Below are 10,075 nucleotides of genomic sequence, written 5' to 3'. Positions count from 1 at the left end.
TCGAACCCCTCTTTCTGTTTAATCAACTTGAACAAGGTTTTTGACAAATTAAAATTTGGTTAAAAGCAGATTTGATTTCAAAGTTCTTTTGGCCGTAGTTTCAGTTCCGTAGCTCCGATTTGATTGATTCTTTTTGCAGATTGAGTCTCTTTAGTTGAGTTTTCAGATTCGATCTTCTTATTTGAGTTTTACCCATGCATCTTTTCTTGATTGCTTATGTATGCTATTGATTGTTTGCGATAGAATTCCTGGAGTGCGCAGCATGCTACTACGAGTCACTAGGTTTTGCGGATCGTTAGCAAGGCAAGTAACACTTTGATCATATCCCTTACTACCCAGTTTTTATGCATTAGTTTCAACCCCCAAACATTGCATGAGTAGGATCTCTTAACATGTGGGTTTTGGGAAGTAGATGATGAGGTAGAACCTATTGCCCTTTTATTATCAAACCCTTGGGAGTTACTTCTATGTTATGCTTATATCGCCATGCGATGCTCGTAGACGTGGATTGGGTTTGAGAGTATCCATGACAGATGTGAGATTGTTAATTAATGGTTAACTTAAGGTGGCTACTTAAACACACATCTGGGTGGATTGGTTGGGGGCACCTGGAGAATCCAGTGTTGTCCTAGGATATCCCGGAGTACCCGTGTGATCATCCTATGGTTCGCCACCTAGGCTCAAAGGGATCATAAGATTATTCATGCTAGAAACTTCCGTGTGCAGCCACAAGCTATTATGTGCTCTAGCATAGTGGAGTAAGTTGCATGACCTCTTCTAGTGGTAGGCTACCAGAGGTAAGGGATGTAGGTTGGTACTGTCTACCCGGGGTTAGAGTTAATACTTCTGAAAAACTGTGTCTCGGTCATCCATTTCTCAAACACCATGTAGTGCGGGAAATCCAACGGAGGAGATCGAGTCTTGTGGGGAAAAGTACGCAAACCTCTATAGAGTGTACAAACTAATCATGGTTAGCCGTGTCCCCGGTTATGGACATCTTGAGTATCTGGATCTTGGATTTTCATATTTATCTCATCACTCTAATACTTAATTTGTTGGGTTTTTAATTACTTTCTAATTGGGATTGAGTTGGAGGAACCTTCTCAATGTTTAACAACTACCATGGTTGTTAAATAATATATATTCCTTTGTTGTAGGAAAAAATTGGCTTTTCGCAAAAACATTATACCCATAGAGCCTTCACCAGCCATATATGCATGTAGTGATAGCATTTACCTGTTCATTGCTCTACTATGTTATATTGCCAGCATATTCCATGTGCTGACCCATTTTCGGGCTGCAACATATCATGTTGCAGACTTTTCAGACGAAGGGTAAGGTGCGCTAGGTCGTTTCTCATGCACTTAGCTATGCCGTTGGAGTTGATGGACTCACTTTATCTTCCAAGCCTTCCGCTATTATCTTATTTAGATGGCCTTAAGCCATTTTATTATACTAAGTTCTCTTTTGAGACTATCGATGTAATAAGTGTGTGATTCCTACTCTGTTATAAATCTTTCGAGTACTATGTGTGTCAGCATTACCAATCCAGGGATGACACTTATGCACAGAGACTTGACCATCTGAGGTCGGGTCGCTACACTTTAAGAAACGTCAACTTGGGTTTCTTGCCAAACCACAGTTTATAATGTGTCATCTCAATGGATTCAGATGGTGCCCTATTTAACGTGAATGCAACTGTCTCTAAAGCGTAACCCCAAAACGATAGAGGTAAATCAGTGAGAGGCATCATAGATCGCACCATATCTAGTAAAGTACAATTACGATGTTCGGACACACCATTATGCTGTGGTGTTCGAGGTGGCATGAGTTGCGAAACTATTCCGCATTGTTCCAAATGAAGTCCAAACTCATAACTCAAATATTCACCTCCACGATCAGATTGTAGAAACTTGATTTTCTTGTTATGATGATTTTCCACTTCATTTTGAAATTCTTTGAACTTTTCAAATGTTTTAGACTTATGTTTCATTAAGTAGATATACCCATATCTGCTCAAATCATCTATGAAAGTGAGAAAATAACGATATACATCATGAGCTTCAATGTTCATTGGACCACATACATCAGTATGTATGATTTCCAATAACTCTGTTGCTCGCGCCATCATTCCGGACAATGGAGTTTTAGTCATCTTGCCCGTGAGGCATGGTTCGCAAGTACCAAGTGATTCATAATCTAGTGATTCCAGAAGACCATCAGAATGGAGTTTCTTCATGCGCTTTACACCAATATGACCTAAACGGCAGTGCCACAAATAAGTTGTACTATCATTATCAACTCTGCATCTTTTGGCTTCAATACTATGAACATGTGTATCACTACTATCAAGATTTATTAAAAATAGACCACTCATCAGGGGTTCATGACCATAAAAGATATTACTCATATAAATAGAACAACCATTATTCTCTGATTTAAATGAATAACTGTCTCGCATCAAACAAGATCCAGATATAATGTTCATGCTCAACGCTGGCACCAAATAACAATTATTTAGGTCTAATACTTATCCTGAAGGTAGATGTAGAGGTAGCGTGCCGACGGTGATCACATCGACTTTGGAACCATTTCCCACGCGCATTGTCACCTCGTCCTTAGCCAATCTTTGCTTAATCCGTAGCCCCTGTTTCAAGTTGCAAATGTTAGCAACTGAACCAGTATCAAATACCCAGGCACTACTGCGAGCATTAGTAAGGTACACATCAATAACATGTATATCAAATATACCTTTCACTTTGCCATCCTTTCTCTCCGCCAAATACTTGGGGCAGTTCCGCTTCCAGTGACCAGTTCCTTTGCAGTAGAAACACTAAGTCTCAGGCTTAGGTCCCGACTTGAGTTTCTTCACTTGAGCAGCAACTGGCTTGCTGTTCTTCTTGAAGTTCCCCTTCTTCCCTTTACCCTTTTTCTTGAAACTGGTGATCTTGTTGATCATCAACACTTGATGTTCCTTCTTGATTTCTACCTCCGCAGCCTTTAGCATTGCGAAGAGCTCGAGAATCGTCTTATCCATCCCCTTGCATATTATAGTTCATCACGAAGCTCTTGTAGCTTGGTGGCAGTGATTGAAGAAATCTGTCAATGACACTATCATCAGGAAGATTAACTCCCAGTTGAGTCAAGTGGTTGTGGTACCCAGACATTCTGAGTATATGTTCACTGACAAAACTATTCTCCTCCATCTTGCAGTTGTAGAACTTACTGGAGAGTTCATATCTCTCAATCCGGGCATTTGCTTGAAATATTAACTTCAACTCCTCGAACATCTCATATGCTCCATGACGTTCAAAACGTCGTTGAAGTCCCGGTTCTAAGGCGTAAAGCATGGCACACTGAACTATTGAGTAGTCATCAACTTTGCTCTGCCAGATGTTCATAACATCTGGCATTGCTCCTGCATCAGGTTTGTCACCTAGCGGTGCTTCCAGGACATAATTCTTCTGTGCAGCAATGAGGATAATCCTCAAGTTACGGACCCAGTCCGTGTAATTGCTACCATTATCTTTCAACTTAGCTTTCTCTGGGAACGCATTAAAATTCAACGGAACAACAACATGGGCCATCTATCTACAGCAACATAGACATGCAAAATACTACCAGGTACTAAGTTCATGATAAATTAAAGTTCAATTAATCAAATTACTTAAGAACTCCCACTTAGATAGACATCTCTCTAATCATCTAAGTGATCACGTGATCCATATCAACTAAACCATGTCCGATCATCACGTGAGATGGAGTAGTTTTCAATGGTGAACATCACTATGTTGATCATAAGTACTATATGATTCACGATCGACCTTTCGGTCTCCAGTGTTCCGAGGCCATATCTGCATATGCTAGGCTTGTCAAGTTTAACCCGAGTATTCTGCGTGTGCAAAACTGGCTTGCACCCGTTGTATGTGAACATAGAGCTTATCACACCCGATCATCACGTGGTGTCTCAGCACGACGAACTTCAGCAACAGTGCATACTCAGGGAGAACACTTATACCTTGAAATTTAGTGAGAGATCATCTTATAATGCTACCGCTGAACTAAGCAAAATAAGATGCATAAAGGATAAACATCACATGCAATCAATATAAGTGATATGATATGGCCATCATCATCTTGTGCCTTTGATATCCATCTCCAAAGCACCGTCATGATCACCATCGTCACCGGCTTGACACCTTGATCTCCATCAAAGCATCTTTGTCGTCTCGCCAACTATTGCCTCTACGACTATCGCTACCACTTAGTGATAAAGTAAAGCAATTACATGGCGATTGCATTTCATACAATAAAGCGACAACCAAATGGCTCCTGCCAGTTGCCGATAACTGTGTTACAAAACATGATCATCTCATAAAATAAAATTTAGCATCATGTCTTGACCATATCTCATCACAACATGCCCTGCAAAAACAAGTTAGACGTCCTCTACTTTGTTGTTGCAAGTTTTACGTGGCTGCTACGGGCTGAGCAAGAACCGCTCTTACCTATGCATTAAAAAACACAACGCGATATAGTGATTGCTTTTTGATCTTCAGAAAGAACCCTTTTTATTGAATCCGATTCAACTAAAGCTGGAGAAACAGACACCCACTAGCCACCTGTGTGCGAAGCATGTCGGTAGAACCAGTCTCGCGTAAGAGTACGCGTAATGTCGGTCTGGGCCGCTTCATCCAACAATGCCACTGAATCAAGAATCAACTAGTGATGGCAAGCAATATGTATATACCCACACCCACAACTCCTTTGTGTTCTACTCGTGCATAAACCTGGCTCCGATACCACTGTTGGGGAATGCTGTAATTTCAAAAAAATTCCTACGTACACGCAAGATCATTTTGATGCATAGCAACGAGAGGGGAGAGTATCGTCTATGTACCCTCGTAGACCGTAAGAGGAAGCGTTATGACAACGCGGTTGATGTAGTCGTACGTCTTCACGATCGACCGATCTAGCACCCAAGGTACGGCACCTCCGCGATCTACACACGTTCGGCTCGGTGACGTCCCGCGAACTCACGATCCAATAGAGTTTCGAGGGAGAGTTTCGTCAGCACGACGACGTGATGACGGTGATGCTGTTGCTACTGGAACAGGGCTTCGCCTAAGCACCGCTACGATATAACCGAGGTGGATTATGGTGGAGGGGGGCACCGCACACGGCTAAAAGATCAATGATCAACTTGTGTGTCTATGGGGTGCCCCCCTCCCCCGTATATAAAGGAGTGGAGGAGGGGGAAGGCCAGCCCTCTCTATGGCGCGCCCTAGGGGAGTCCTACTCCCTCCAGGAGTAGGATTCCTCCCTTCCAAGTAGGAGTAGGAGAGGAAGGAAGGAGGAGAGAGGGAGGAAGGAAAGGGGGGCCGCCCCCCTCCCAATTCGGATTGGGCTTGGGGGCGTGCTGATAACCCACAAGTATAGGGGATCGCAACAGTTTCCGAGGGTAGAGTATTCAACCCAAATTTATTGATTCAACACAAGGGGAGCCAAAGAATACTCTCAAGTATTAGCAGCTGAGTTGTCAATTCAACCACACCTGGAAACTTAATATATGCAACAAAGTGTTTAGTAGCAAGTAATATGATAGTTGTGATAACGGTAGCAAAAGTAATGTTTTTGGTATTTTGTAGTGATGATAGCAATAGCAATGGAAAAGTAAATAAGCGAAGAACAATATATGGAAAGCTCGTAGGCAATGGATCAGTGATGGAGAATTATGCTGGATGCAGTTCATCATGTAACAATAATAACCTAGGGTGACACAAAACTAGCTCCAATTCATTGATGTAATGTAGGCATGTATTCCGAATATAGTCATATGTGCTTATGGAAAAGAACTTGCATGCCATCTTTTATCCTACCCTCCCGTGGCAGCGGGGTCCTTACGGAAACTAAGGGATATTAAGGCCTCCTTTTAATAGAGTACCGGAACAAGGCATTAACACATAGTGAATACATGAACTCCTCAAACTACAGTCATCACCGGCAAGTATCCTGATTATTGTCACTTCGGGGTTAACGGATCATAACATATAATAGGTGACTATAGACTTGCAAGATAGGATCAAGAACTCACATATATTGATGAATACATAATAGGTTCAGATCTGAAATCATGGCACTCGGGCCCTCGTGACATGCATTAAGCACAGCAAAGTCATAGCAACATCAATCTCAGAACATAGTGGATACTAGGGATCAAACCCTAACAAAACTAACTCGATTACACGATAGATCCCATCTAACCCATCACCGTCCAGCAAGCCTACGATGGAATTACTCACGCACAGCGGTGAGCATCATGAAATTGGTGATGGAGGATGGTTGATGGTGACGATGGCGACGGATTCCCCTCTCCGGAGCCCCGAACGCGATGGCTCCGGAGAGGTTTTAGGGCCTGGCGGCGGCTCCGTATCGTAAAACGCGATGAATCCTTCTCTCTTATTTTTTTCTCCTCAAAACAAGATATATAGAGTTGGAGTTAGAGTCGGAGGAGCTCCAGGGGGCCCACGAGGTAGGGGGCGCGCCCTAGGGGGGTAGGCGTGCCCCCACCCTCGTGGACAGGTGGTGGGCCCCTTGGCCTTCATCTTTTGTAGGTATTTTTTATATTTTCCAAAAAGTTGCTCCGTGAAGTTTTAGGTCATTCCGAGAACTTTTCTTTGTGCACATAAATAACATCATGGTAATTCTGCTGAAAACAGGGTCAGTCTGGGTTAGTTCCATTCAAATCATGCAAGTTAGAGTCCAAAACAAGGGCAAAAGTGTTTGGAAAAGTAGATACGACGGAGACATATCACGCGCCTTCCTCTTTTCCCTTCCCTCTCCTCTATTCCACCAAGGCCCAATAAGGCCCATATACTCCCCAGGGGGTTTCGGTAACCTCCCGGTACTCCGGAAAAATGCCCAAACCACTCGGAACCATTCCGATGTCCAAACATAGGCTTCCAATATATTGATATTTATGTCTCGACCATTTCGAGACTCCTCGTCATGTCCGTGATCAAATCCGGGACTCCGAACTACCTTCGGTACATCAAAACACATAAACTTGTAATACCGATCGTCACCGAACGTTAAGCGTGCGGACCCTACGGGTTCGAGAACTATGTAGACATGACCGAGACATGTCTCCGGTCAATAAACAATAGCAGAACCTGGATGCTCATATTGGCTCATACATATTCTACGAAGATCTTTATCGGTCAAACCGCATAACGGTATACGTTGTTCCCTTTGTCATCGGTATGTTACTTGCCCGAGATTCGATCATCGGTATCTCAATACCTAGTTCAATCTCGTTACTGGCAAGTCTCTTTACTCGTTCCATAATGCTACATCCCGTAAATAGCTTATTAGCTACATTGGTTGCAAGGCTTATTGTGATGTACATTACCGAGAGGGCCCAGAGATACCTCTCCGACAATCGGAGTGACAAATCCTAATCTTGGTCGATGCCAACTCAACAAACACCATCAGAGACACCTTTAGAGCACCTTTATAATCACCCAGTTACGTTGTGACGTTTGGTAGCACACAAAGTGTTCCTCCGGTATCCGGGAGTTGCATGATCTCGTAGTCATAAGAACCTGTATAGTTATGGAGAAAGCAATAGCAACAAACTAAACGATCATCGTGCTAAGCTAACGGATGGGTCAAGTCAATCACATCATTATCTAATGATTTGATCCCATTAATCAAATGACAACTCATGTCTATGGTTAGGAAACATAACCATCATCGATTCAACGAGCTAGTCAAGTAGATGCAAACTAGTGACACTTTGTTTGTTTATGTATTCACACATGTACTAAGTTTCCGGTTAATACTATTATAGCATGAATAATAAACATTTATCATGATATAAGGAAATATAAATAACAACTTTATCATTGCCTCTAGGGCATATTTCCTTCAGCTCGCGTCATGGACCAACAAGGGTTTGGATTGGGGGTCGACCGCGGAAGTGCTGATGCTGCAAAAGCATATCAAAAACATGATAAGCAAGAACACCAGTCTCACTGACGTGATTCAGGTGATGCTCTTCCACCGGATCCTCCCCTCCCAACTCTGGTCTCTCCATATGTGGGAGTTCAATCCGGAAGGTCCCCGGACCCTGCAACGCTTCTTCGGCACAACGCACGAAGAGATATGGAAGCTGCTCTTCAAGGACCAGAAGACGTGGCCGAAGAAAACCGACGACATTGGTCTTGACAACGAGAATCCGGCCACTCCGATAAGTGTATTAGTCCCCAAACATACCCTTGTTCCATAAATCCTTAGGCCTAATGAGTTATCCGTCCCTCTGACAAGGCTGGATAGCGAAAGCAGAGCGGATCAAGTGTCTGGCTCTGCTGCCTGAAGATTCGGCCATTCCCCAGCTAACGAAGATGCTGGTCCCGGTGCCCTATCAGGCACCAAAAAAGAAGGCCAAGAAGAATGGCAATGAGACCAAGGGCGGCCCCTGCCGCAAGGGTACTTCGGACGCGGTGTCCAGGGAGACCGAAGTCCTCTCCTCCCACGAGGGAGATGAAGATGATGACGATGAGGAGGAGGCGGAAAGTGACTCTCCCCTCAAGGGGAGTAACAAGAAAAGGGCTGCCTCCACAGACCCGGAGTGTTGGGTTTCGTAGTAATTTCAAAAAAATTCCTACGCACATGCAAGATCATGTGATGCATAGCAACGAGAGGGGAGAGTGTTGTCTACGTACCCACGCAGACCGACTGCGGAAGCGTTGACACAACGTAGAGAAAGTAGTCGTACGTCTTCACGATCCAACCGATCAAGCACCGAAATTACGACACCTCCGAGTTCGAGCACACGTTCAGCTCGATGACGATCCCCGGACTCCGATCCAGCAAAGTGTCGGGGAAGAGTTCCGTCAGCACGACGGCGTGGTGACGATCTTGATGTACTACAGCAGCAGGGCTGCGCCTAAACTCCGCTACAGTATTATCGAGGACTATGGTGGCTGGGGGCACCACACACGGCTAAGGAATAGATCACGTGGATCAACTTGTGTGTTCTAGGGTGCCTCTGCCTCAGTATATAAAGGACTAGAGGGGGGGGAGGCTGGCCGGCCAAGGTGTGGCGCGCCAGGAGAGTCCTACTCCCTCTGGGAGTAGGATTCCCCCCCCCCAATCCTAGTTGGAATAGGATTCGCGGAGAGGGAAAAGAGAGAGAGGGGGCCGGCCACCTCTCCTAGTCCTAATAGGACTAGGGGAAGGGGGAGGCGCGCAGCCCATGTAGGGCTGCCTCTTATCTTTTCCACTAAGGCCCATCATGGCCCATTTAGCTCCCGGGGGGTTCCGGTAACCTTCCCGGTACTCCGGTAAAATCCCGATTTCACCCGGAACACTTCCGATATCCAAACATAGGCTTCCAATATATCAATCTTTACGTCTCGACCATTTCGAGACTCCTCGTCATGTCCGTGATCACATCCGGGACTCCGAACAACCTTCGGTACATCAAAATGCATAAACTCATAATATAACTGTCATCGTAACCTTAAGCGTGCGGACCCTACGGGTTCGAGAACAATGTAGACATGAACGATACATGTCTCTGGTCAATAACCAATAGCGGGACCTGGATGCCCATATTGGCTCCTACATATTCTATGAAGATCTTTATCGGTCAGACCGCATAACAACATACGTTGTTCCCTTTGTCATCGGTATGTTACTTGCCTGAGATTCGATCGTCGGTATCCCATACCTAGTTCAATCTCATTGCCGGCAAGTCTCTTTACTCGTTCCGTAATACATCATCTCGCAACTAACTCATTAGTTGCAATGCTTGCAATGCTTATGTGATGTGCATTACTGAGAGGGCCCAGAGATACCTCTCCGACAATCGGAGTGACAAAACCTAATCTCGAAATACGCCAACCCAACATGTACCTTTGGAGACACCTGTAGTACTCCTTTATAATCACCCAGTTACGTTGTGACGTTTGGTAGTACCGAAAGTGTTCCTCCGGTAAACGGGAGTTGCATAATCTCATAGTTACAGGAACATGTATAAGTCATGAAGAAAGCAATAGCGACATACTAA

Source organism: Triticum urartu, chromosome 5A (genome assembly GCF_056163025.1).
Source record: "Triticum urartu cultivar PI428250 chromosome 5A, HENAU_Tu73, whole genome shotgun sequence".
NCBI classification, from domain to species: Eukaryota; Viridiplantae; Streptophyta; class Magnoliopsida; order Poales; family Poaceae; genus Triticum; species Triticum urartu.
This window is presented reverse-complemented; position numbering follows the sequence as displayed.